General features: G+C 44.2%; 1 non-coding gene and 1 pseudogene across 1 annotated transcript; both read right to left on the reverse strand.

The window, feature by feature from the left end:
* Window positions 1-1,587: 1,587 nt before the first annotated feature.
* Window positions 1,588-7,361, reverse strand: LOC120268521 (annotated as a pseudogene).
* A 5,203-nt stretch (window positions 7,362-12,564) lies between these two features.
* Window positions 12,565-12,671, reverse strand: LOC120269656. Its single transcript, XR_005539300.1, has one exon. It is a non-coding gene; the product is annotated as a small nucleolar RNA R71 (small nucleolar RNA).
* Between the last annotated feature and the right edge of the window lie 11,424 nt (window positions 12,672-24,095).

Raw genomic sequence — 24,095 nt, forward strand, 5'->3', positions numbered from 1 at the left:
TCCCCCAATATCGATAAGAAACACACCAAATTCTCCTTTTGGTGCTTCAACTGCGGTATAGGTAGAAGGAGCTCATAAGGAAAAACCTTGTGTATAAGGTTCGAAATGGTGAATTGAGGTAGAGTAGACCGATGATCCTGTAGTAATTTGGCCGGGTATTGAAAAAAAAGGCTTGCATCTGCTCGCCCTAAACTATAACCGGTCCCATCTCTCTCCAGACCTAACGTGGTAGTTTCCCATCATAGGGCTTTCTATCTATAGATTGACCATTAACAACCAAGGATCCAATTCGTTTAAAACTAAACTGACTGCTTCTATAGATAAGGTGGAGCGTCCTTGGTTCAGCATTAGAGCGCATAGGCTTCCGCCCTACTACAGCGCTTCGCTAATGCGTTGCATTGTCAGCTTTGCTACCGACGCTTCATCTTAAGTGCTTCGCTACCGAGGCTTAGCATAAATGAAGCTCCTATCTATAGAAGTGCTTCGCTAATGCTCGGCTAAGTCGTCGAACCCTTGCACTGACCATTCGCTTTCTCAGTAGAGAAAGCCCTTCTCTTTGCCCCTTAAGTATAAGTAGAAGGACAAGAAAGAGATTCTTGGTTTTCTTGCTCCCGCATCCTCATCTGCGCTAGTCAAGCCAACTTATATTTTTGGGAGATGAAATAGCTATTGAAGCGGACATTTCGAAATCACAGCATTGAAGATATATATAGAAAGATATATCTTTCTATATATATAAGGTCACGTTATCCCAGACTGCGTTCCCGAAAAAGTAGTCTACTTGATAGAAAGGGTGGCCACTCTCGTGTTTCAACCCCACATTACTTTGATTGTTGTGAGGCACTGTATATTTATAGCCTCTACGAGTTGCAAGTGAATGGGGCCAGTGCGTGATCAACGGAAGGGTTCATCAAGCCATTTCTCGCCTCAACCCCCTAAAGAAAAGAATTTAGGAGGAGGGGTACTTTACTAAACTAATAGGGGGCAATTGCATCGCACCTGACTATGAGGGACCTCTCGAGACTTTATGTTTACTTCGTAACTAGTGGTCAGTTTCCCATTCCCGTCGTGAAAGCCTTTTCTCAGTATGCGGAGCCCCAACGAGGAAGGTGTTAGTGTTTTCTCATGGGGTCAATAATGCTAATCCCTCTCTTTGTGCCGGGAACAAGATAAGAAAACACGAAGCGTTCTCTTGGTTTCCCAACCTGTTATTGCTTCTAAAGGCTACCCTCTCTAGGCTGGATTTTGGTCCAGCCTATTACGAGGATCCCGTATCCTGTACATTGTCTTTCCCCTTCCTAAGATACTGTAGTTCATATGCCGCCGCCTTTCCTTGTCATTTTTCTTTTAGTGCTTCGACCTGAAGCGATACTCAACGCTAGTTCAGTGGATAAGATGGCTGTGCTCCAACTCACTCAAGAATGGGATGGCAGTGGTCTGCCAGCAAGCTCGTTCTGATGTTGGACGTAGTACATTGGAATCCTGAAGCACCACCATGAACGCTACTGCGCATGCGCCTGCGGTGCGGTAAGGTACCACACTGTTGTGCCAGCAGCCAACTCTGGCGTGTTAGCTTAGTTATCCTCATCAAGCCACAACCTTGATGTCTAGCTTCCCAACTGGTAGACGGTTCCTTTTCCCCAGATCAATGAAAAAGGGAGAAGTCAGTTTCTTCTTCCGAAGAACCGGAAGTGAAGCGCTATGCCGGGGTGAGAGGACGGGAAAGGAAACTGTTCCGAAGAAAGATCTTGGGGTTCCCAATGCTTCTCCATGCCCAATGAGATGTGCCAACCCGGGATGCTTTACTCCTAACCCCATGATGGTTCCAAGACAGAGCTTAACCTGAGTCTCAGTTAAGAACGGTGATAATCTACGTTTTATTTCACACAGCGCACGATTCCATGGATAGTTTCATTCGACATCGTGATGGTGGTCATAGCTTACGATCATCAGCTTTGATCATGCCACTACGCATTTGATTAGGGCATTGCACAATGATTCGAGCACTTTGTCGCATCTCTTCGATATGGATACAGTAACGATCATAGCGATCTCCTCTAGTACCTACTGGTACGTCAGGATCCGATTGGTCATGAACATCGTAAGGTGCTACTCTTCGCGAATCCCAGTATAACCCAGGTTGGGATGGGTAGGCCCACTGCTTCACTTTCAATTAGGCCCGGGCCAAGTCAGTGGGGGGACCCTATCGGGCTCCTTCCTCTCAAAAAAAAAACAAACTGTACATGGGAGTTTCCCTTCATACGGCTCGAATCATTCTCAGATGCCCCGAGAGACATCCTTTCCTTTTGGGGCGCGCAAACAAGCACCGGCCGCATCAGCAGGGAACTATGACCAATAGAGTCAGACACAGAGCGTCATCTTTGTTTTTTCTTGTGATGGTTAAGGAGTTTCTTTCTCTGAGGGTGCGGGATGCTCGTGGAGTCTATGCCTTCCGTACCACCACAGGTCGTTCTTGGGCAGATCCTGCTATTAAATATAAGAGAGGGATAGGGGGAAGGGGGTCGGGCCTCTCATATAAATAGGGTTATAGAAAGAGAACCCGGCCACCTATTTTCATTCAATGTTCCGGGGTGCCCGATTCGAGCGATGAATTCGGCTAGCTAATCTGCTTTGATCCAGGAGGAAGCTCAGTCAACCTCCTTTTCGGAGCAGGTCACGTGACCTACAACTCAGCCTTCACTTTTTGAGACTTCCACTACCCACATCTCTATGTGTCCGCAGCAGTTCCATATGGGGAAAGATGGCCTTACCATGTTCCATCAATAGCACCTAACCTATGCCGATTTTGGCGAATCACGCTCCACCTCGGTGAACTCATGCGGTTCTGACGTGCCTAGAGGCCAGAGGCGAATCCGTTCACAGTCCTACGAACCAACACCATTCGAAGATAGATGGTCCGCCCCACCTAGAATAGGAATCTTTGACTGGCTTACACACATTCGCTCACTTACGGTGTTCCCCTCAGTTCACCCTAGCCCCGGGTCGTATGAAACTAGCATGCATCATGGCTCCCGGGACTCTTTCATAGAATTGCAACAATTTCTCCCACTCCTCAAAAGCCCAAAGGAATGGAGATGATGCTCCCATATCCATAGCATGAGTAGTTGAAGCAAGTGAATGATTAAAATTTGAGTTATGTCACGGAATAACAATCGTATATATTGAGCTCGTAATGGTACCTCGCAATTCATAAGTCTCTCTACGGGTGGAGAATGAGCGTGTTCTTGGGCCATTATAGAAACATAGATAGGGTCAATAACGGAACGAACAACGAAACTTTATGACAGCTTTTTCGTACATGTTCACTTGCATCACATACACAAGTGCTCTCTGAATAGTGCAATAAGGTCACCCATAACACGGCTCTCCCACTGGAGTGACCTTAGCCCCCAGCCATGCTATTCCATGATATTGGAAAAATAGCAGCCTAACTACTTTTTATAATCATCTTGAAAGCTGGGCGCCTTTTGAATATGAGTGGGGCTCCTAGGTGGCGTGTTCGTGGAGCCAAACCGAAGGAAGAGCAAAAGGAAGGTTGGGTGCTTGTGGGGCGAGGCCACCCGGCCTTGAATAGGATGGGGTTTAGCTCGGATCCCGCCTACTTGCAGAAATGAATGGATCAGAAGGGGAGCTGGGTTCTATTTCCGGGCCGGCGGGAGGTGAACCAGAAGAAGAATAGAAGTGCCCCTTCCGGGTGGAGAGAAAGGTGCTTTCATCTATCTCGACCAGTTTCCTCAGGCGTTGGAAAGAAAGACCGGCTCAGAGAATCACTGCCCCCTTATCATTTCGCCAACAAAGAAGTTATCCTTGACTTGACGATTGACCATTCCTTCCCGACCGAGCCGTCTCTCTTCGCCATTCGAAGTACTTACCTTTGCCTTCCTTTTTTTATAACAAATAAAAAAAGGAAAGACTTTTTTTAAAAATTAAATTAAAAAAAGATTTCATCTGTGATTTTATCGGCCACAAGGGAATTTACTCGACCCATTCTACAGTCTCCCGCACTGCTCAAGTGTGCGACTCCGTATGAGGTCCTCCTTCCCTTTTATTCTGCCCACTCTCTGTTCACACGGTTATCAAAGCGGAGTAAGGGTGGGCAGCAGGTACCATGAGCCCTCTATCTCACACATCTATCAAGAAGCAAGTGTAGTTAACTGGTTCCACCGAATTCTCCTATCTCTCGGCAGTTATGCTTCGGATGGTTCGCCATGGAATAGATCGACCAAGTTCCTGTTCTTTTCCGGTGCACTCGCTTTGTATCTTTGACACACAAGGAATGACGCGGTGGGAAGGAAACAGCCCTAGCCTCTGTCCGGCCGATCATTCCGCTGCCATCTTGCATTCACACCTCCATTTGACTGCCGCTCGCGGATGTAGTTGTAGATATGTGAGTCTTAGTGGGTCGTTTCCTCCACTTGTTATCTCTTTCTATGACATGATGTTGTCGTTGCCATATTCAATATATCACTTAGTCATATCTGCCTCGCTGCAGGTCAGCACCTCTGAAAGAAGCGGAGGACTTCATTCAGTGACTCCGCGATCGCCCTCTGAATGATCAGAGTAATGTAAACCTTGAAGATACATTTTGTACTCTATTAATTTCTCAGTCCCTCTAGTCGGGTGTGCGCCGGCCGGTTTTTTGACCAGATCCCCCTGAAAACCGTACGTGCGAGTCTCCTTGTATGTGGCTCCCACCATTCAAGGTGGCCCAGCCCTGCATTCATTCACAAATCCAGTAGTGAAATTGAGACTGCACGACTGATAAATGCTTGAGTAGACATATTTTTATATATGTTTTACATGCATTGAGCATCATTTTTACTATGGTTTATGTCTCATATTGTGTATTTGGTGTTTTTTTATGCATATAGGTTGTGAATGCCTTGAAGAGTAAAAAGGAAGCAAAGATGGGCTATAAAGACATAATGTTGGGAGTTCTTGTTCAATTCAAGGACCAAGACACGAGAGGAGTTTATAAACGTGGAGATGTGTGCCAACTTCCAAGAAGATTCAAGTCAATTCACTAGTTGGAAGGGCACAAAGGCAGCCACATCTTCATGTTTCTTCTCTTTGTGAAGATTGCAAGACCTCTCAAAGATACATCAATGAAGAAAAGTTTTATAGCCTACCACATGGACGTGTGCCCGGACATGTGGCCTCAAGAGAATAGTGATTGGATCGCGTTTTGTGAAAAGTACTGTAGCAAAATTACTGCAGCAGCACTGTATCAAAATTACTGTTCACACGCCCGCGTGGAAATTCCACGCGCCCGCGTGAAAATTTCTGCAGCGCACGCGGCCGCGTGGAAAATCCACACGGGCGCGTGAGGGCACGTGACAGGCGCGATCTAAGGCCTATAAATAGCCGTTTTGCCCTATTCATTGTCATCTTTTGTGCGGCTCTTGAGGGGATGAGACGGCTAGGGTTTGGAGAGGAGGTCTTTGCGGCTTTGGAGGCGCTTCGTCACCAACTTTGATCGATTCCTCCTCCGTCATAGCATCAAGGAATCCACCGGTGAACCTAGCTTCGGAGTGGGTCCTTCAAGACGTCGAAGCTCTCCATCAAGGCCATCAGTTCATATATAAGGGGGTTTATTTCTATGGTTTTAATGTACTTTCATTCATTGATGGTGTGTTTTGTATGTTGCTCCATGGAGAGCTAAAACCCTAGAGGGTATTTGGGCTTGTGAACCCTAGGATTCTCATCTTTTGTGGATTTGCTTAGTGTTTCTATTTAATCCGAGTTTGATTAAGTTTTAATCTTGTTTTCTCATTGCTTGCTTGTTTAATTAATCCTTGTGGTTTATTGGATTTGCATGATTTGTTACTTTGATGTGAGAGAGGTCTCCATTAGAGTTAGAACTTCAAGGTTAAAGAGGGTTGAGAGGGTGAGTCATGAGATAGTGGAGTATCCCCTCTCCCTTCCGATTGAGTGTATTCTATCTCTGTTCCTTAAGCTCTATGCAACCATATTTGGTGTGAGCCGTGAGATTGAGAGATTTCTCCGCCGGGACCTTGTAGGGGGTTAGGATCCTTCTCCGGGAATTAGGGTTGGATCAATCTTTAGAAATCGGATACAACTCTTGGAATTCCTAGAGTGCTTTGCAGTCATATGTGGTGTGAGGTGTTGAGATTGAGCGATTTCTCCACCGGGACCTCGTACGGGACTAGTATCGGTGATTGGGAGGCCGGATCCGATTATATTTGGATTTCCACGACTTAACTTACTCATCATAGAAACACTTTGCTTATTCGGTACCTAATATCTGAATCCTAGGGGGACCACTGCCTGAATACCCCACTTTTACTGATTGAGATCTCCATCCATTTAACCCTTGCATATTCATCTCTGGTATTCACTTCTTCGCACATTAGATCACCACACCTTTCCATTTATCATTAGGTTAGAAAGCAGAGAAGAAGTTAGTACTAGTAGCCCTGCTCCCTGTGGATTCGACTACCCACTCACCGGGGTAATTATTACTTCGACACCCGTGCACTTGCGGTTTACACGCATATTCGGACGTGTGTCAACGACCTCGGAAGCTAATTCGCGTGTAGGTAGCGCTATCTGTCTACCGTTGACTCTATCTATTCATTGATATATTGTCTTGCTCCCTCCCTCTTTTTCCAAGAATGAATGAGCCGCTCGGAAAAAGCCTTCCATTTCCGTCAAATGGCCCGGCCTCCCGTGGCTTTTCCACCGTCCGGGCTCCCCTATGCTTTCCCGACGCAGGCCTACCACGCTTCGCACCTGCTGCGTTTTGGCCAGACAGTCTTTGCCAGTAGTGCCATTCTCCCCGTAGGATGTCTGTATGGGTGGGTTGTCCCTTGCTGCTATTTTTTGTTAGGCGCTATGGAAAAAAAAGGAAATTAAGTGGTTGACTTGGACAGTACCCGGGTTACACATTCTACTAGTGCCCTTGATGGGCACTCCAGCACCCGCCAACGCTCGTGAAAATCCAGGTCGGTCGGTCCTCCATTCATCCGACCGGATGTGTGGATAAAGATGCCATCTTCACAACCTTCTCCCATCTATCCCTATTAAAAGTCATGTAGGGCGGTTCGCTTGAGTTGCTCAACCGCCCCTTTACCCGGTGCTCATAACGCGCTACAGAACCTCCACCCTGCTGGGGGACCGAGCAGGGCATAGCTAGCGGCATAGGAGCCTACTCAGCGTCAGTGGCTTCCTGCTGCACTGGGGTGATCCAATATGTGGTTCCGCATGTTCCACCACTTCTCCGTTCATTTCCAATATTGATCGTGAAACACCATGAGCAGCAAGATGTTGAGGTCCGTAATTCGAAGTGAAATTCTTCATTTGCCGTTCCTAGTAGTCATATGAAAGAAAGGCAGAAAGAAATAAGAAAGAGATTATTCCACTAGAGCTTGTCTAGTACCACCAGTACTAAAAATGCATCTCCTTCGCCCGCGCGCATCTACCTGGCGTTGCCACCTTGCATACAAATAAAGCACTATTGGCGCCCCCTATAAATATAGGGCAGAGGGTGTATAAGACTTGATTTGCGGCAGTCAACGTCTGTCTTGTATAAGCGAGCAAATTGGCGCCCCCTATAAATATAAAAAAGGCCTCTGGCAGGGCTCCTATTCTATCTAAGTGGAAGCAGGGTTCACCCTCCGCGGGGAGATGGAAGGGCAACCGTGCAGAATGTAAGACGTGTGTGGAAGCGAGCAGGCAGGAATGAAGGCTGTGAACGATACACTGAATTTCTTACCACCTGGTTCTTCGACCACATAAGAAATAAGAAAGAACTCAATTCAAATTCATTTCTAAATGAAAAACAACTGAGGAACCTTCAGCTCTTGGCGGCCTTGGAAGGTCGATTCGACGTCAGTGGAAGGAAGAATGCATCAACCACGGCAGAGAAGAATGGATGGATCACCTGCCGATCTTTGATCCAACAAAACTATGCCAGAAGAAGAGGATATACATATTGACTGCCACAAAAGAAAATCAATCTCTATCAATCTATGCTCATTGAGGAGACGGTTATATAGAAAAAAAAGGGGGCGAACAAAAGAGATGTGTGGCTGAGGGGAGTAGAGACAGAATGCATGCATTGAAATTCTTGATGTCGGAGGTTCAAGAATCTATGATAGGAAGGACATTTAATTTAAGGATAAGGAAGACTTCAAGGAAGTCCATTACTGATACTGAGAAGTGGTGATCTCATCTCGTCTTGCTTGCTTGCTGGGAGAGAGCAAGCTTACGGACCACCTTTTCCAGCCAGATAGCGAGCGATCACTCAGCAATGATACCGCCAGCAGAGAATAAGTACCTATCCCTTACGGGAATCAAACCTTTGTCTTCAACATGAAAAGGCGATGTCCTAACCACTGGACGAAAGGGACCAAAAAGCAATTGTTCATATACCTCAGCTCCGAGAATAGAAATGCTTCGTTTTCTTTCTATACGAAATTCATTTGTGTTCATGTTGGTGATTTCTGATGTGAATTCGGCAGGTCGCCCCCCTTCCTATGCTACGGGTTCCCCACCGACCCAGTACCACCTTCCGACAATGGAATAGCCGACGCGGCCCTTCAAGTCATATTTTTTAATCAATTTTTTATGCAAAAAAAAAATGTCTCTCAAGGTGCAAGATGGAGACTTGATCAACTGGCCTGCTTAAATTTTATATGTTATATTGAAATTTATTCTAAATAACTAGACTTTGAAAAATAATAAGGTAAGCTTCTTTCAGGTCCCAATAAGCTACTCGTCCAATAAAGCTTCACTTTGTCAGAGAAGACCAGAACCGATTCAATAAATTTCGTCCCATCAGTCAAACAGGAAGGAAGATTCTGAGGTGGGCCGGGTATCAAATTCTAAAATTTTCAAATGTTCTTTCTACTTTCTATAAGTTATATAACAGTTATATCAGGAATAGAAATCCAATAAGGCTCAAAGGCCTGAGTGTGAGCTATCTATCTGATACAAAAACAGATTCATGAAGGTTCCTACCTTACTCCCTTTTTTTAACTTTCTTTTTCTTGATTCTTTTCATTATATTCCATTCCTTTCCCCATCAGGGTGACAATTTCTAATCTAATAGGAATTTAAATATGAAAATGCATGGGATAGAACTGGCGATGTTACCCCTTTCAGAAGAGAGGACGTATAAGGGCAGATATTTGGAATACGTCTGGAATCCAATCCTTTTATTGAATGAGGTAAAGAGAAGAAGGCCATCCTATCTCTTACTCTTAGTCCTAGTATCTTAGACACCATACATTGGACTTCGCATGTAGAGCTTATTAGTTCCCTAATCTAGAGGGAACCCCTCTCTTCTTTATTGATTCTTTCTGAAAGGCTGGTTTATTTTTTAGTTGATCAGATCTAATTAGGTATAAGATAGGTCGAAGGGAATGATAGAACTGAGAAGACTTTTATTTCAAATTGTGAGGAAAGAGTCTCGAGAGAACACATAATAGAGGACATGATAGAAAGAGAAAGCCAAGCCCCGACGAGTGGACATTTTCATTTCTATCGCCTGCGGAGTGTAGAGCTGGGTACTCATTCCCAGTTCTTTTTTTATTTAAATTGGAATGTTTTTTTGGAAATGAGAACACGAAGATTGAAAGGATCGGGTCCTATGATATGAAAAGTTCTTGCATATGCGGTTGGTTTGCCATTAAAGGCGGAAGATCTATCCATAGACACGACTGTGGCTCTATACTGAATCTTGTTTGATGACGGGCCAGCAACACCGGTAAAGGAACGATCGAACTAGAAAGAGGAAGAACCTAAGGTAGGTTTTCTTGAAGAGGATGAGAGCGGTTCAATCATAGGAGGAAGACAGGATTTTTTTTTTAACCAATTGGACTTTATTTATTTGGAAGCACTGTACCACTTTCGGAGGACTGACTGTCCTACATGCTTCATTCAACTATTCCACCTGCTAAGAAGAATGATAGGCGTGAGCCACAAGGAAGGAGATCTTCATCCTAGATCTGTACTTTAACCTTGAATTGCTACGCCAAGTTGACTGATGACAAGTGCTTGTGCGATATGAATGCGAAGTGTTCATTCCTTATGTTGAGCATTAGTTTTCTCTGGTTTTTACACTAATATGTGTGTTTTTATGTTACTTTTATGCAGTTAGGGTTGTGAGGCCGAGTATGAAGGAAATAGGCCAATGTGGATCATAATGCACCTATTTTGGAGGAGATCTTGCTAAGGTTCAAACGCGAAGACATAGGTCAGGTGTGAGATGCTAGAGTGTGTGCCAACCTCCTCGCATTCGAGTGAGCACATCCATTTGGAGGGGCACAAAGGCAGTCACACTCGAGCATCCTGATTTATGCACACGAGAGCTCGACCAACATGTATATCATTGAAGAAGCAAGTGATTCACGACATAAACGTGTGCCCGTTTGCGTTACCCCGATGAAAATATGGAATTGGGAAGTTATTCAGGTAAAAAACTGTAGCAAGTACTGTAGCAGCACTGTTCACAGCCGGCCGAGAAATCAGAGAAACAGAGAATCCACACGGGCGTGTGGAAATTATCTATGGCCGTGCGGAAATTCTGCACCTGCGCGTGTACCGTCCATGCCCGTGGAGTCACCCGATTCCATCCCTATTTAAAGCCGATTCAGCCCCGATTTTGGTATTCTTTTCTCCATCTTTTCCCCAACTTGAGAGAGGGCTTCGGCTAGGGTTTTGAGGAGTATTGGCTAGGTTTTTGGAGAGGTTCTATGGCTCTGACATCGCGCATCGTTTGGAAGAAGGTTATTGGGAGAGCTTTCATCGGCATCGATCCGGCGAGGTGTATCCTAGGCCGAACAAAGGATCCTTTGCGACGAGTAGAGGACTCTCCATAAGACTATCGACACGACCATCGAGGGGGTTTCTTTATGGATTCATTGCTTTTACATTCAATTTCTTTGATTGTACTTAGCTCCATGGAGAGCTAAACCCCTAGTGGGTACTTGGGTGATTGTGAACCCTAGGATGTATTCGTTTCTTTGAACTTCTTTATTATGCTTTCAATAAATTGATGTTTATTCTGAGTTCCAACCTTGAATGCTTGATTGTATGAACATTTCCCCTAAAGTGACACTAGGGTTGAGAGTTCTTGTTGGTAACCTTGTGAGTGAGTGACACACCACGAGCGTTAGACAAAGCTAGGTTGGAGAGGGTTGAGAGGGTGAGTCGAGAGGTACATGAGCATCCCCTTTCCCCTCCGACATGATAGATTCTACCTCCGTTCCTCGAGTTCTTTTCGGCCATAATAGAGTGAATGGTCTAAGGGATGAACCTCCGCTGGGGCCTAGTTGCGCGTGCAAAGGAGTGAAGCGTTGAGGTGATCTTAGTATCTAGGGCTTTAATTGTGGTTAGGGACCTTCCGCCTGGACCAAAGGGTTAGGTCTATAATTAGGAAGAGATTTACCACCTGGAATCCCTAGAGCTCATTGCAACTTTATTCGAGTGCGAGGTTGAGAGGTTATTTAATCTCTCCTCCGGGACATGAATAGAGTTAGTTATAGTTGACCTTAGATTTGGGACTATGTATGTAAAGATTTCCACGACTCATCATTGCATTTATTAACAAGCATAATAGAGAGTTCTTGCACTTGAAGCAATTATCCTAGGTGAAGCATCATCCGGGTACCCCATCTTTATCGATTGCCTTACCTCCTCCTTACTTTTGCTCTCTTACTTGTTGCTTTTAATTGTTGAGAATTGAGTCATTGTCACACTTATCATTGTTGATATTCCACATAGCTAAGAATCGAATTAAGTGTCTTTACTCCCTACTCCCTGTGGATTCGATACCCGCTCACCCAGGATTATTACTTCGACAAACCCGTGCACTTACGGGATATACGCAAGGGGATCTTATCAAGTTTTTGGCGCCGTTGCCGGGTAGCTAGGCGTTTAGAGATACTTTGCACTTTGTTTTCTTAGCTATTTCACCACACATTCTAATTCATATCTTCTTATTCTATCATCGTTCTGATTGTCTTTTTCTTTCTTTTTGGTGCAGCTCCAGGTTATGAGCCGAGGGAATCCATCAATATTGATTGAAGGAGACACTGAGCTTGAACGTACACTTAGAAGAAAAGGGAAAGAACCTGTGCAAGAACAGCATAATCCAGCTGATTTGGAAGTAGAAGGATCCGAAAAACATGGCGGAACAAAATGAGCAACAATGAACACTATCGTATTATGCCGCACCTTCGAGTGTTGGGGACACAATCGAGTATTGTGCGTCCCCCAATTCATGACTCGAACTCGAGCTAAAAGCCGACATTCATCCATATGCTGCAGCAGTCCGCACAATTCAACGGTTTGGCCGATGAGAATCCAAACAGTCACATAGGGAGCTTCCTCGAGGTGTGCGACATGTCGAAGATAAATGGTGTGACGGATGATGCCATCAAATTGAGAGCCTTCCCATTTTCCTTAAAGGGGAAAGCAAAGCAGTAGCTAAACTCATTACCTAGAGCATCAATCACTACATGGGAGGAGATGGTAGAAGCTTTTCTAGCCCATTATTTCCCTCCCGGAAAATCAGCAAAGCTTAGGAATGAGATCTCATCCTTTGTGTAGTTGGAATTGGAGTCTCTATTTGAGACATGGGAAAGGTTCAAGGAACTCCTGCGAAGGTGTCCGCAACACGGATTCTCGGAGTGGATGATTGTTCAAACCTTCTACAATAGTTTTAACCCGAGTACAAGGCAACTCTTGGATGCGGCGACAGGAGGTACCTTAGGTAGCAAGACCCCCGATGAGGCTCGTCAATTGATTGAGGAAATGGGGTTAAATAGCTACCAGTGGAACGCTAGGGAGAAGAAAAAGGTGGCCGGTCTCCATGAAATTAATGCTGTAATGATAAGTGCTTGTGCGATTTGAATGCGAAGTGTTCATTCCTTATGTTGAGCATTACATTTCTCAGGTTTTTACATTAATATTTGTGTGTTTATGTTACTTTTACGCAGGTAGGGCTGTGAGGCCGAGTATGAAGGAAATAGGCCAATGTGGATCATAATGCACTTATTTTGGAGGAGATCTTGCTAAAGTTCAAACGCGAAGACATAGGACAGGTGTGAGATGCTATAGTGTGTGCCAATCTCCTCGCATTCGAGTGAGCACATCCATTTGGAGGGGCACAAAGGCAGTCACACTCGAGCATTCTGACCTATGCATATAAGAATAAGAACCCCACCAACATGTATATCATTTAAGAAATAATTGATTCAAGACGTGAATGTGTGCCAGTTTGCGTTACCCCGATGAAAGTATGGAATTGGGAAAATATTCAGGTCAAAGATTGTAGCAGAGCACTGTAGCAAGAACTGTAGCAGCACTGTTCATAGCCGGCCGAGAAATCAGAGAAACAGAGAATCCACACGGGCGTGTGGAAATTATCCACGCCTGTGTGGAAATTCTGCACGGGCGCGTGTATCGTCCACGCCCGTGGAGTTGCCCGATTCCAGCCCTATTTAAAGCCGATTCAGTCCCGATTTTGGTATTTTTTTTCTCCATCTTTACCCCAACTTCCGAGAGGGCTTTGGCTAGGGTTTCGAGGGGTATTGGCCAAGGTTTCGAGGGGTATTGGCCAAGGTTTCGAGGGGTATTGGCCAAGGTTTTGGAGAGGTTCTACGCTCCGACATCGTGATTCCATTAGGAAGAAGGTCGGTAGGGGAGCTCCGATCGATTTGTATCCTATACCAGATGAAGGAATCCTTGGACGACGAGTAGAGGACTTTCCACAAGACCATCTACATGACCATCGAGGGGGTTTCTTTATGGATTCATTGCTTTTACATTCGATTTCTTTGATTGTACTTAGCTCCATGGAGAGCTAAACCGCTAGTGGGTACTTGGGTGATTGTGAACCCTAGGATGTATTCGTTTCTTTGAACTTCTTTATTATGCTTTCAATAAAATGATGTTTATTGTGATTTCCAACCTTGAATGCTTGATTGTATGAACATTTCCCCTAGAGTGACATAAGAGTTGAGAGTTCTTGTTGGTAACCTTGTGAGTAAGTGACACACCACGAGCGTTAGACAAAGCTAGGTTGGAGAGGGTTGAGAGGGTGAGTCGAGAGGTACAAGAGCCTCCCCTTTCCCCTCCGACGTGATAGATTCTACCTCCGTTCCTCGAGTTCTTTGCGGCCATAATAGAGTGAATGGTCTAAGGGACGAACCTCCGCTGGGGCCTAGTTGCGCGTGCAATGGATTGAAGCGTTGAGGTGATCTTAGTATCTAGGGCTTAATTGTGTCTAGGGACCTTCCGCCTGGACCAAAGGATTAGGTCTAAATATAGGAAGAGATTTATCACTTGGAATCCCTAGAGCTCATTACAACTCTATGCGAGTGCGAGGTGTTGAGATTGTTCGATTTCTCCTCCGGAACATGTATAGAGTTAGGCATAGTTGACCTTAGATTTGGGACTATGTATGTAAGGATTTCCATGACTCACCATTGCATCAATTAGGAAGTATAATAGAGGGTTCTTGCACTTGAAACAATTATCCTAGGTGAAGCATTATCCGAGTACCCCATCTTTATCGATTGCCTTGCCTCCTCCTTACCTTTCCTCTCTTACTTGTTGTTTTTAATTCCTTAGAATTGAATCATTATCACACTTATCATTGTTGATACTCCACATAGCTAAGAATCGAATTAAGTGTCTTTACTCCCTACTCCCTGTGGATTCGACCCCGCTCACCCGGGATTATTACTTCAACAAACACGTGCACTTGCGGTATATAAGCAAGGGGACCTTGTCATGTAACTTCATTGGCAGCCCAAGTGGAGAGTTTGAGTAAGAAGCTAGATCTTATAGCTTCAAATATAGTTGTGGCCGTGATAATTGCACCGGTTGTGGTGAAGGACATGCTCCCTTTGATTGGCCAATCGACATTTGTGATGTTTCTTCAGTTGAGAACATTGACTTTGTAGGTAATGGTATGAGACCTCAAGGGAATCCATACAGCAACACCTACAATTCAGGTTGGAAGAATCATCCCAATTTTTCATGGAGTAATCAAGGACCACAAAAGACCATGGGGCCATCAGGTTTCCAACAACAGTAACAAGCCCCTCAAGTGGAAAACAGAATTTCAGGCTTGGAAACCCGAATGACGGATTTGGAGAAGCACTTAGCTAGATTTGTTCAATCGGCAAATACAAGGTTTGAATCAGTAGAGGCTATACTTCACAATCACACCGCCTCCTTGCACAACCTTGAAAATCAGGTGGGGCAAATTGCGAAGTCTCTCTCCGAAAGGCCACATGGAAGTTTACCAAGCAACACGGAAACCAATCCTAGAGAACATGTGAAGGCGATCACTTTGAGAAGTGGTCGTGAGGTTGAAGGGAGGGTTCCGAGTGAAAAGCCGAAAGAACACACACCCGAGGTTGTAGAGGTTGAGGAGGGAGTAAACAAAGAGAAAGAGGTGGCACCCCCACCATTCAAGCCAAGAATCCCTTACCCCTCTAGATTGAAGAATGACCAAGGGGATGAACAGTATAAGAAGTTCCTGAGTCTGTTCAAGCAACTCCACATCAATATTCCTTTTGTAGAGGCATTGGCTCAAATGCCTAAGTACACGAAGTTCCTGAAAGACCTATTGACCAACAAGAGGAAATTGGAGGAGAGTGCTTCAGTGGTGCTAGATGCTTCATGCTTGGCGGTGTTGCAAAAGAACATGCCGAACAAGAAGAAAGACCCGGGAACCTTCATCATTCTGTGTAACATCGGCAACTTAGGTGAGGAAATGGTGTTGGTGGATTCAGGGGCAAGTATCAACGTCATGCCATATACTTTCTTCCAAAAGCTAGGCTTAGGAGAGCCTAGGCCTACTTAGATGACTTTACAATTGGCGGACCGAACGGTACGACATCCGAGAGGCATCATTGAAGATGTGCTTGTCAAGGTGGACAAGTACATTTTTCCGGTTGACTTTGTAGTGCCAAATGTCGATGAGGATGCGGATGCACCCTTGGTACTTGGGAGACCGTTCTTGCGGACTTCCAAAGCATTGATTGACATGGACGGCGGAGAGCTCACATTGAGAGTTGGAGATGACAAGCTCACATACTGCCTTGCTGAAGCCATGCGGCATTCTCTTGATTTCAATGACACTTTATACTTTCTAGACACTACTGATAAGCTTGTTGATGAATATGTGCAGGAAATGTTCAACCCGGATCCATATGAAGGTTTGTTCGATCAAGAGGAGAGCAATGAAGAAGTAATGATGCTTGTTTCAACTGGAGAAGAAACATCTACCCCGTTGATCTTGAAGATGGTGCTCCAAAAAATGAAGAGGGCTCAGAGACGCCACCAAAAATGCTCAAAGATTGTTGGAGACGTACATGAGCTAAGGAAGTTGGATGAACCATTGCTAGGTGGTCCGAAGCCCAAGAGTACACCCTCTACCATCAAGAGACTTTTCTCATCATGCTTTCAAGCCATAGGTAAGAGGGCAACCTTCATTTATGAACCCCCATGAGGTAAGAAAGATACGTCAAGCTTAGTGACGTTAAACAAGCACTTCTCGCAACTTTAGTTTAGTTTGTTTTCATGAATAAACTGTTAAGTGTTGGTGTTTTAATTTTTAAGTACTTGTGCTGCGATTTTGTTGTGTGTTTTTAAAAGAATTCATTGTGTGTTTTGTTGAGAATTGGCGAAGTTTGGTCATTTGAGTTCTATTTTGTATTTTTATCTGGTAAATTTTGCATAATATGGCAGGCTATGAGTATGTAAACATGTTCAGAATAGTTCTGCAGAGCCTGCAGGTTTTTCTAAGTAATCCAGAGAAAACACACGGGCGTGTGGAATTTCCACACACCCGTGGGTGTATACTGCGAGCTCATCCAGAGAAAGCACAGGGGCGTGTGGCTACCCCTGTGAATGACCATGCAACTGGCGCACGCCCGTGGGTAATTTCTGCACAGGCGTGTGAACTCTTGCAGAGTTGGGCAGATTTTCCCGAGAACACACAGGGGCGTAGACTCACCCCTGTGGGCAACCTTGTGAACCACACACGGGCGTGGGTAATTTCCGCACGCCCGTGCAAATCTCTGCAGGGTGTTCCCTCTATCCCGAGAAAACACAGGGGCGTGCTGCTGCCTCTGGAGTTGAGCATGTAAATGTCCACGCCTGTGGGGAATTTCTGCACGGGTGTGTGTAAGACTTGATATTTTTCTCGAATGTCCAGGAAAGCCACAGGGGCGTGCATCTGCCCCTGTGGGTCGGGCGCATGGGCGTGGGTAATTTTCCGCACGCACGTGTGAGAGCAGTCAGAGTCAAAGTAGCGTTTTCCCGAGAAAGCACAACGACGTGTGTACGCCCCTATGGCGCTTTCGAAGTGAAGCACACGGGCATGGGTAATTTCCACACACCCGTGGGGATACACAGAATTCCAAGAGACACGATTTTCTCCTTAAAAACCTTGTGATCCATCTCATTCTTCATCTCCAGTCTTCGAAAAATGGTTCCCGATCATCTTTCCGACCCTTCATCGCTGTTTGGAGGAATTTTCTTCATAAATCTTACCGAATTTCAGAAGTTTTCATATTCATCTCTTCGGTAACCTTTTTATCCACCTTTCTTCGCCAATTATGGTTTTTCACGGATTGAATACTTTTAAATGCGAATTTTCATGCATGATGGATGTGCAGTAAGCATTTAGAAGTGGTTTTAAATTGAATTGTTAAGATTTGTTGTGCACCCGTGGGGGAGTTTCACGGTCTGCAGATCCACATGGGCATGGGTAATTTCCACAGGCCCATGTGGAATTCTGCAGTATATTGCTTCTGCGATTTTTGATTGTTTTCTTCTTTTGCACTACAGATATGGCACCTCGCGCGAAGAAGAATGAAGTGAAGCGCCTCAGACTCACCTCACCCGAGCCGATACATGTGGAATTCTCGAACCCCGAGCATCAGGCTCGTTCAAGAGACTTTCAGCACTTGGGTTTGGTCAGACTTGCTTCGCGGTTGTACAAGTGCTTCGAGATATTCAGCAGGGTAACGAGGTAATTAATGAGATTGATGAGATGCTGGCAGTGGGAAGCCGGAGAAGGCTGCTGACGATTAGTGAGCCATCTTACCGCACACTGACGCTAGAGGTTTTAGCGTCCTTTGAGTTTCGATTGTTACATAGGAGAGTTGACACTACAGAGGCGATACAGTTTAGGGCATTCGGACATCCATTCTCTATGAGCGTCACTAAGTTTTCAATTAGGATGGGCCTGTACGATGTCGCTTATACAGGTACCGTGGAGTATGGCCGACTACCTGTAGACTTTTCAGTGTCAGTCACTCCATATCATGCGTACATGATTTTGTGTGGACGTGGAGAGTATGAACCGGGATTGGTAAAGGCCTCTAGTTTGTCCCAGTTCAGTTACAGATACAAACACGCAGTCATCAGCAGGTCTGTGACAGGTCGAGCAGATAACACAGCCGCTTTGACTAGGCTGGATCTGCTTTTCTTATACTCCATGGCCCGCAATGTACCACTTTACTTAGGGTGCATTCTAACAGATGTTTTGCAGTACCTGGGTCATTCGACGAGAGTGGGTCTACTATTTGCTGGCCCTTATATCACCAGACTCATTCTGGGAATGGGTTTGGGCGACGCTCTACGTAGTGCTGACTGAAAGGACAGTTGTGCCCACTCCTCTTGCGTTTGATACAATTAGGATGATGGGGTTGGTACGGAGGTTTGGGCCAGGGGTTTATATTCTCACCACAGCTACCGCTGAGAACACCAGGAGCGAAGAAGATACTGCGGGGGGTGTTGACACGCGTACGAATATGCGTGTATGTACCGCAAGTGCACGGGTGTCGAAGTAATAATTACCCCGGTGAGTGGGTAGTCGAATCCACAGGGAACAGGGCTACTAGTACTAACTTCTTCTCTGCATTCTAACATAATGATAAATGGAAAGGTGTGGTGATCTAATGTGTGAAGAAGTGAATACCGGAGACGAATATGCAAGGGTTAAATGGATGGAGATCTTAATCAGTAAAAGTGGGGTATTCGGGCAATGCTCCCCCTAGAATTCAGGTATTAGGTACTGAATAAGCAAAGTGTTTCTATGATGAGTAAGTTAAGTCGTGGAAATCCAAATATAATCGGATCCGGCCTCCCGATCACCGATACTAGTCCCCTACGAGGTCCCGGTGGAGAAATCGCTCAATCTCAACACCTCACACCACATATGACTACAAAGCACTCTAGGGATTCCAAGATTGTATCCGATTCCTAAAGATTGAACCAACCCTAATTCCCGGCGGAGAAATCTCTCAATCTCACGCCTCACACCAAATATGGTATCATAGAATACACTCAATCGGAAGGGAGAGAGACACTCCACTATCTCATGACTCACCCTCTCAACCCTCTTTAACCTTGAAGTTCTAAATCTAATGGAGACCTCTCTCACATCAAAGTAACAAATCATGCAAATCCAATCAACCACAAGGATTAATTAAACAAGCAAGCAATGAGAATACAAGATTAAAACTTAATCAAACTCGGATTAAATAGAAACACTAAGCAAATACACAAAAGATGAAAATCCTAGGGTTCACAAGCCCAAATACCCTCTAGGGTTTTAGCTCTCCATGGAGTAACATACAAAACACACCATCAATGAATGAAAGTACATTAAAACCATAGAAATAAACCCCCTTATATATGAACTGATGGCCTTGATGGAGAGCTTCGACGTCTTGAAGGACCCACTCCGAAGCTAGGGTCACCGGTGGCTTCCTTGATGCTATGACGGAGGAGGAATCGATCAAAGTTGGTGACGAAGCGCCTCCAAAGCCGCAAAGACCTCCTCCCCAAACCCTAGTCATCTCACCCCTCAAGAGCCGCAAAAAAGATGAGAAAGAATAAGGCAAAACTGCTATTTATAGGCCTTACATCGCGCCTGTCACGTGACCTCAATCGCCCGTGTGGATTTTCCACGCGGGCGCGTAAACAGTAATTTTGATACATTACTGCTACAGTAATTTTGTTGCAGTATTTTCACAAAACGCGGTCCAATCACTCTTCTCTTGATACCACATGTCCAGGCACACATCCATGTGGTAGGCTATAAAACTTTTCTTCATCGATGTATCTTTGAGAGGCCTTGCAATCTTCACAAAGAGAAGAAACATGAAGATGTGGCTGCCTTTGTGCCCTTCCAACTAGTGAATTGACTTGAATCTTCTTGGAAGTTGGCACACATCTCCACGTTTATAAACTCCTCTCGTGTCTTGGTTATTGAATTGAACAAGAACTCCCAACATTATGTCTTTATAGTCCATCTTTGCTTCCTTTTTACTCTTCAAGGCATTCACAGCCTATATGCATAAAAGAACACCAAATACACAATATGAGACATAAACCATAGTAAAAATGATGCTCAATGCATGTAAAACATATATAAAAATATGTCTGCTCAAGCATTTATCAAACTCCCCCACACTTAAGTCTTTGCTTATCCTCAAAGTAAAATTAAACATTAAACTCATGGAAAGAAAAGTGAAGTGCTTGGCCTTAGGTTCACCAAAAGAGTACAAGAATAAAATTCTACAGTCATGGAGAGAATCAAACACTAGACAAAACAATCAATGCTCTAGCAAACAATCCAATCAAAAATGAATGTGATAAAATCCGAATGCGTGTGTGTGTGTGAAAAACTCAACTCATTTCAACACTATGTCCACTACCAAATTCTTATTAACATGGGACTTATTTATAAACAGAAAGAATAGGTAGTAGCTTCACACAACCTCTAAGGTAGCCCTTTCCCAAGATGCCTCCCTAGTGGCTTTCACACTTTCGAGGTGGTAGCCCTTTCTACCAAGGATGGTAGCTTTCACACAGCCCATGAGATAGCTCTTTCTCTCATTAGGGCATAACAAGTATCCGACTTATGAGAGTAGCTACATACATCATGGGTGGTAGCTCTTTCCACCCCTATGTACAAACAATTTCCAATTTTTTTCAAATTTTTTGGATTTTTTTTAAAATAAAAACTAGCACACTAAAGTCCCAAACATAATGAACTAGAGTCTTCATAGGTCTAATGAGCGAGAAAAAGTGCACAAAAGAGCAATCGGAAAAAAATATTCAATAAAAATTGGATGAAAAACTATAGCATGATAAAAATCCATGTTTATAACCTCCAAAAAAACTAAGAATTAAACTCTTAACTCTAAGGTGAACCTTCATTGGCAACAAGAGCATGCTCATGAAAAACACAAGTAAAAAGTCATGTATAAGGTGACCCCCTCACACTTAAGATGTACATTGTCCTCAATGTACGCATGCAAGCACAATAAAAAAATAATAACAATGGAAGCATAATGTGTGTGTGAATGCAATTAAAAATAGGACTCCCTCGAACTCCTCATTCTTCGTTTGGTGAAGCCTAACTCATGGGTGTATGTGTTCATCGGGTTGTGAAGCTCACATGACCATGTAACAATATCACATGATCATGTCTATGACTAAAATACCATCAACATCACTCTCAAGGCCATCTACACATAGACAAGTGGTTCAGTGAAGCTCAACAAAAATAGAAAAAGATGTACGAGTTCTTATAAGTAAACACATGAAGCACAAACTCCCACAAACAAAAACAAAAACACAAAGTTAACTAAAGTCTAAAAAAACTAAAAATAAATAAAAATAAAAATAAAGAAAAAAACTATAAATGAAAAACAAAAAGTAAAAGAAAAACTAAAGAATCATGAGTGGGACGCCTCAAGCATCAACGTCGTCTTCTGGTGTTGCCGGTGTGCCAAAATAATGTTCTCATCCAAGGTTAACCATATGAAATTCAAGCATTTTGGAACAAGTTTTTCGGTCCTTGGTGTCATACCTGCAAATAAAGCTTCAAAAGAAGTCAGTTAAACATGAATTTGATGAGTACAGGGCTCCACGCGACCGTGGAGGGCAAGCCAAGCACTTTTCTGGCCTTATTGGGTACTTTTCCAGCACCCACGCGGGCGTGTGGGGAAAGCCACGCGCCCGCGTGGGCTCGTCTCGATCGGCCGTGGCGCCACGCGAGCGCGTGGCGCCAGCCCACGCGGCTGGCCAGCCCACGCGGGCGCGTGCTGGGCACGCCCGCGTGCGGCGCCCTAACCGACCAGCTGGCCAGCCGCGCTGGGCGCTGGGCGGTCGGCGCCAGCGCTGGGGAGCGTGAGCGAACGGCCGCCCTGCCCATGCGGGCGTGTGGGCCGGCCACGCGCCCGCGTGGGCGCCTAACCATGGCCAAGAAGCCATGATTGGGCTCCAACGCTTCCAAAAATTTCTGATCCATACATTCTAAAGTGTTTCTACAAGATTTTCCATGAAAAAAACAACACTTATAAACCAATAAAAACTCTATGGATTGGCAAAAATAAGGGCATAGAGAAGATAAGGGAAAAATGAAGTTTACCAAAGCAAATCGGTGAAGGAAAACTTAATGCAAATGCCGGCAAAAACACTTTTTAAATCTCCAAGGAGTTGAAGGAAAATTAGTTTTTTTGTGCTCAAAAAAGTTCAGATTCTTGAAGATGGAGAAGTGGGAGAAGATGGGTGTAAGTGGTGAAGATAATGAAAAAGTGACCCCTCATAATCTTATAAGCCACATGGGGGTGTGGAAATTCCACACCCCAGCGTGGAGTCTTGATACGACCGTGTGGAAATTCCACACGATCGCGTGAGCTGCAAAATTTCTGTAGACAGTCCACGCAAGGCTCCAAACTTCAAATTAACACTAATTCTTCAACTATAAACATGAATTACACCCTCAACCATACCACATACATGAAAATCAATTTAAATCACCAAAAATTTTTCCATGAAAAACTTTTAACACCAACAAAAAAATTCATCAAAGCACGTACTCATGAATTTATTACTGCAGAAATGAAAAATCTAAACTAGAAAAACAATTAAAAAAACTTGGGTTTGCCTCCCAAGTAGCGCTTTGTTTTACGTCACTAAAGCTTGACGTACCTCTTGCTTACATTATGGAGGCTTGAAAAGAGTGTGTTCCTCCCGACTAGACATTGCATAGCTACTTCCTTTAAACCAAAAATCAGCTTACCGGGAAGAAGTATTTGTTGGAGAGTCCAACCATCTTAATTTTGGCCTCCAAGGAAACAATTTGGGTTGGGAATTGTCCAAGCTTAGCACAGGTGGGTTATTGGATGGCTTCAATCTCCTACCCACATCTTCTTCACTTCCCAAAACCTCTCTCTTGCATTGTAAGAGTTGATCAATCACAAAGAAAGATGCTTGTTCCATAACCTTAGGGTTTGCTTCTTCTAATGTATTTTCAACTTGAGAGGAGCATGACACTAGCAAATCCCCTTGAAAATTTTCTCGCTCACAAGCACAATCTTCAGTTACAAAATCCAAAATCTCAAAATGATATTCAATTTCTTGTTTTTCCTTTTCTGCACCAATGTACTCAATTTGCCCAATTTCTTCCATGTTGTTCATGGCCTCATCATGTCCCGGAGATACTTGCCTTGCTTGTTTAAATTCTTCTTTTTTCGTAGCAAGCATGTCCAAGATCTCTCCTAATTGATGCTCAATGTTTTTAATGGAGACCTCGTGACAACTTAATGTGGCCTCAATATTTTCGAAACGGGCATCAGTTGCTTCAATAAATCTCAGTAGCACTCTTTCCAACCGAAGTACATCTTCTTCAACTTTCTCATCCCATTGAAGTTCTTGTTGAGGTGCTTCCCATTGTTGTCTATCAATATCCCAAAACAGGTTTGGGTAGCTCCTTTGATTTGAATGATAGTTGATGCGATATGGATTGTGTTGTTGATGAACATTGACAAATTGATCAATTTTTCTAGTGAGAGCATCAACCTGAAAATATAAATCTAGAACTGGATTAATCATCATTCAAGTCCCATGCAAGAAAAAGTAAATAAGACAAAATAAAACAAAATAGAATGATGGAAGAAGATAGAGGGGAATATGATGAAAACAAAATAAAAACCGATAAGAATGATGGAAGAAAAAGAAAGTGTGGAATAGACAAAATAAAGAAAAAGATAAGTGGCTAGAGCAAC

The sequence above is a fragment of the Dioscorea cayenensis genome, chromosome 9 (assembly GCF_009730915.1).
Source record: "Dioscorea cayenensis subsp. rotundata cultivar TDr96_F1 chromosome 9, TDr96_F1_v2_PseudoChromosome.rev07_lg8_w22 25.fasta, whole genome shotgun sequence".
NCBI lineage: Eukaryota > Viridiplantae > Streptophyta > Magnoliopsida > Dioscoreales > Dioscoreaceae > Dioscorea > Dioscorea cayenensis.